The sequence below is a fragment of the Oncorhynchus nerka genome, linkage group LG14 (genome assembly GCF_034236695.1).
Source record: "Oncorhynchus nerka isolate Pitt River linkage group LG14, Oner_Uvic_2.0, whole genome shotgun sequence".
Lineage (NCBI taxonomy): Eukaryota > Metazoa > Chordata > Actinopteri > Salmoniformes > Salmonidae > Oncorhynchus > Oncorhynchus nerka.
The window spans coordinates 40,066,001-40,071,599 of record NC_088409.1 but is presented as its reverse complement, the minus strand read 5'-3'; positions in this window follow the sequence as shown (position 1 = coordinate 40,071,599).

Genomic DNA, 5,599 nt, shown 5'->3' with positions numbered 1-5,599 from the left:
CACAGACTGCCACAGCCTTCCCTTTTTCTCCATCCCTCTTTGTCCTCCTCCCTCCTCCTCCTCCCACCTCCCTCCTCCTCCCTCCCTCCTCCTCCCTCCTCCCACCTACTCCTTTTTTCCGTTGCCGTCTGAGCAGTGCTGCTATTCCTAGTGCCGGGTTGGGCTTTGGGGAACACAAGCTGACGTGCTGCTAACCAGAGCAGAACTAAACTGTTTGTCCCCCTTTAAACCAACCCCCCCCAAAAAAAAACCAAACATAGCATGTTGCACTGGCCGCCAATCATCCAAACCATCGTCCCCCTCCTCCATACGTACTGTACATAAGCTTCAGCCTCACCCGTTCCAATCACCCCCCTCCCTCCCCCTCTCTCTGCACCCAGCAGCAACATTTTCCTCATCCTTCTCTCTCTCTCTCTCTCGCATGCTCTCTCTCTTCCTCCCTCCTCCGGCAGAAAAGCTTCAATAATTTGCAAGAGCGTTTTGTTACTATGTACATAGCCAAGGCTAACCACCCACTCACAGGCTCCAGAAACTAAGACTCCCGTCTTATACAAGAATGGTCTAATACACAGATGGAAACACACACACACACACATTAACAAACTGACTTCTCTTGTTTTCCTTGTTAACCAGACATACCCTGGACCAGTTTTCCTCTCTGCATATTTACCCGTGTCAAAATAAAGCACCGCCTGGCACGTGTCAATATTTGATCGCCTCTCGTACGTCAATTCCAGTAAACCATTGAGATCAATTTAGCAACATTGGCTCCAATGAGACTGGTGGATGTTTGGCTCATGAACCAGTCAGCCGAGGCCAATGACCAATATGAGAGTGAGAGTTGAGAGGGACTGGCGACTCATGACTCCACCATTCCTAATTCCACAGACTCCACGTTGACACATTAAGTCAGTAAATACAAGGTTCATACAAGGTAAATACGTGCTTCAACACCTGCATTGCTTGCTGTTTGGGGTTTTAGACTGGGGTTCCTGTACAGCACTTTGAGATATCAGCTGATGTACGAAGGGCTTTATAAATACATTGGATGTGATTTGATTCATGAATAAACAAGGCATGACAGTGTCATCAACAGCAGAGTGGGGCCTGTTGAAGCGTTGGCGTGGGGGGGGTTTGTGTAGAGAGAACAATGTAAGTAAGTCGCACACAACACACATACACTTTGACAGTATCAGACTGCATTTCTGTACTTTCATTATATCACATAGTCAAAGTGGGCCGTGGATATAGAGGACAATCCTAGCCACTGGAGCCTACTGTCGAGCCACTGAGAATTTCTTCTTGCATAATTTGAAGTTTGAGACAGTAGCAGACAAAATGGATGCAGGTAATGAGGGAGATGGAGCGAAACGGAATGTTTATGTATCCGTCGCCCAGGACGCAATGAGGCGTGGGAACGCAGGTAATAATAGCTTGTGTGTGTGTGTGTGGATAGAGAGAAAGAGAAAGAGAGAGAACTCTATTGTCATTGTCCCCTCATGTGTTCACAGCTAATGCGTTCTCATCAAATACCCAGCAGAAAGATGACAGAACTGCAGGAATCCATGCGGGGGCTGCCAGAGTTGCTTTGCCCATTAGGAAGCACTGAAACCTCTTGTCGACAGCACTTTTACAGCCTATGACTGGGATAATTAGCTAAGTACTGCTCAGCAATGGCTTTCACTCAATCAGTCGAGCGGAAGAACAGAATCGGAGCAATTGAAAGGAACATTTGGTAGTCCTGTGTACAACTAAAAGCACGGTAAGTGAGGCTGATTGTGTGTGTGTGTGTGTGTAATGTTACTTTATGCATGAGTCATCCATTGCCAGTGTTTACATTGCATCTGGACAACTGAATGGCATCTAAATGTGATTTCAGGGTAGTTCACACTGGCCTTTTTCAGTGTCATTTACAGGTCACAGTTGACTTCATAGGGGAGAAGGGAGAGATGGGCGACTGCAGTACAACGACTGCAGTATAACGACGGACAGGTTATTTAAAAGCTTGTTTGACCATTTCCCTCCAAAAATACAGTAAATATTGAGTAATAACTGAGAATTGTTGGGCAATACTACCGTAAGTGAATATGGTCTGATACCTGCGTTGGAGTAATTACAACAATGAGATGAGAATGCCTGTGAAGAGAGAGGGATGGTGGGTGAAGGAGATGGAGAGGTTTGCATACGTCACTCCTTTCCCCATCACCCCCTCTGGCAGTGTGAACCGCCGCCCTACTTTAACATCCTCCATCTTTAATAAATCCCTCGCTCGCATCCCCCTTAGCGCTTACAGTATGAGACATCAACCTGTCAGACAGGAGCACAACACACACACACACACAAGCATGCACACACACGTGACCAGTATGTGCACACACACGCGCAACACTTGTATTAGCGCAAAAGCTGATGTGTGGTGAAGTCTCTGGCACAAAATGGCTGCCATGCACCACCTACTCTAAGTGGATGCTATGTATTGGTAGTGGATGGAGTTAACCATACAGAATGTGAAGTGCTTGATGCATGGTGAAAGCGCTGTTTCAACGCAGTCCATGATTATTATCATTATAGCACTAAGCCACTGTTCTCTGACACTAACCAGTGTGATAGACTGCCCATGGCGCTACTTGCTCTGGGGCTCTACAGTGAAAAAATGTTGCCATGGCAACACCCTCCGACAAAGGGCAAGGACCCTCTGTGCGTCAGATAGAGATGGAACCTACCTGTTACACAGGCACAGGCGTACGCACACACACACACACACTTTTGAAACACGCTGCTAAAAATAAAAAATAAACAGATGTTGCTCACACAGGCTGGCATTATTTGCTTCATCCGTCCCTACATTTGAATTGCGCTGGTAATATGTTTTCAATGGCACAGAGCCTCTACTGCATCCACATAGAAAACTGGGAAATGACGCCTAGGTTTGTATGCATTATGGTAAGGAAATGTTTGGGAGGACACTTCTCTCCTCTTCCCAATAACCTATTCATAGACCTGTTTAGGGCCTGTCAACACAAATCACTTCATATTCATGAATCTGTTTATGGATGATACTTATGCATCTGTTTATGTTTACAGACACTAAATCAAGCACATAGAGCTGGACTGTCGGTCCAAAGGGAAGGATGAAATTGATACACTACTGACATTACTAGCAAGCAAGACAGCTGGGCTGAGGCTAAAAACAGTTTGAAACAATAGCAGCGTGTTTGTCTACTTCAATTACTAAGGGTCCTTCATCTGTTGCCTAAGCAACCAAAGAGAGGAACCGGAAAGACGGGACTACAAAGAGAGCAGAGGGGAAAAAGAAAGAGTAAAAAATCAAGGTAAAGGTCAAATGAGGAGAATGACATAAAGGGGGGGAATCCGAAGAGAGAAAGGGACTGTGAAGTAGAGCCATGCTTCAGCTGTGAAGAGTAACGCTCATCGGTGGTGGCAGAATCGGCACAGCTGTGGGAGGGCAGAGGGAGACACTGTGCCAATTATGAAACGTCTCAACTCATTCAGGGAGCAGCTCGTCTCTATCCCCGTGCCCATCAGCAGCACGCATCTCTACCACTCACTCAGCTGGGGAAGAGGAGGGAGAGTGTATGGGGGGACAAAGGGAGGAGAATCGGGAGGTTGATCCCCTTGTCTTCTTTCCTCTGTGACCACTGATATTGCCATGCTTTTATACTGAACCAAAATGTAAACGCAATACACAATCATTTCAAAGATTTGACTGAGTTACAGTTCAGATAAGGAAATAAGGCAATTGAAATAAATTCATTAGGCCATAATCTATGGATTTCACATGACTGGGAATACTGATATGAATCTGTTGGTAACAGACACTTTAATTTAAAAAAGGTAGGGGCGTGGATCAGAAAACCAGTCAGTATCTGGTGTGACCACAATTTGCCTCAGCGCAACATCTCTTTCGCATAGATCAGGTTGTTGATTGCGGCCTGTGAAATGTTGTCCCACTCCTCTTCAATGGCTGTGCGAAGTTTCTGGATATTAGCGTAACACGCTGTCGTGCACGTCAATCCAGAGCATCCCAAACATGTTCAATGGGTTACATGTCAGGTGAGTATGCAGGCCATGGAAGAACTGGGCCATTTTCAGCTTCCAGGAATTATGTACAGATCATTGCGACATGGGGCTGTGCAATATCATGCTGAAACATGAGGTGATGGTGGCTGATAAATGGCACGACCATGGGCCTCAGGATCTCAGCACGTTATCTCTGTGTTTTGAAATTGCCATCGATAAAATAAAATTGTGTTTGTTGTCCGTAGCTGCCCATACCATATCCCCACCACCACGGGACACTCTGTTCACAACGTTGACATCAGTAAACCGCTCGCCCACACAACACCATACACGTGGTCTGCAGTTGTGAGGCCGATTGGACGTACCGCCAAATTCTCTAAAACCACTTTGGAGGTGGCTTATGGTAGATAAATTAACATTCAAATGTCTGTCAACAGCTCTCATGCCAACTGCACGCTCCCTCAACCGTGGCATTGTGTTGTGTCCCCAGCACAAGGTGCACCTGTATAATGATCATGCTGTTTAATCATCTTATTGATATGCCACACCTGTCAGGTGGATAGATGATCTTGGCTAAGTAGAAATGCTCACTAACAGGTAAGTACATTTGTGCAGAACATTTGAGAATTGTGTACATATGGAACATTTCTGGATTTCAGCTCATGAAACCAACACTTTACATGTTGCATTTATAGAGGAGCTGTTCAAAACATTGAGCCTGTTTATGTGAAGAGAAGTAGATCTTACAGAGTAGGGGTAGGCAACCCTGTTCGGTTTCAGGCACCACACCTGACCAACTGAGCTGATTGATCAAATTGCCTAAATTCAACACACCTGGTCTTTCAGGTCAGTTAAATTACAAACATGAAGTGCCTGCAGCACTCCAGGACCAGGGTTGTCGAACTCTGTTCTAAAGGGTGATGCTTTGTTATTGTTTCTGTGCGATCACTGTTTCCCTACGGCTGCTCAGATGGCACAAAGTAGGACAAAAAAACACCCCTCCCCACCCAAGACATAATCGCCCCTCATCCCTCTCAATAACATCCTCCTGGTCAATCTCCATGGGCAGAGAAATGCCCCCTCCCACCAGATTACAGTGCTGGCTGCCTGGGAATAGGGCTTAAATGACATCAGGATGAATAGATGCTGTTATCATTTTTCCTCATATGCATTTGCAGCTGCTGCATAAGGCCCTAAGCAGCAAAACAACCACACAAAGACCATCTCTCCCCTGTAGCACTTTTCCCTAGACCCCTCACCAGTCAAAAGCTGATTGTTTTGCTTTGAGGTGTGGTTTTGTGTCCGACAGTGTTCAATATGAAATATGGCTTTAGTAATTTTTTGCTAGCATAAAATGATTACCCCAAAATATGTATAGAGAAAGATAGGAAAGAGAATATTCTGAACTTCCTATTTCCCAGGACAATATGACCATTTCGTCATGCTCTAGTCTAGATATTGTAGTCCCTCCCTGAAATATTACAAATCTATAAATTCAATCAAGTGTAAGCATCAAATCCAACATTTTGTTCAGAATAAAATGTACTGAAAACAGGCA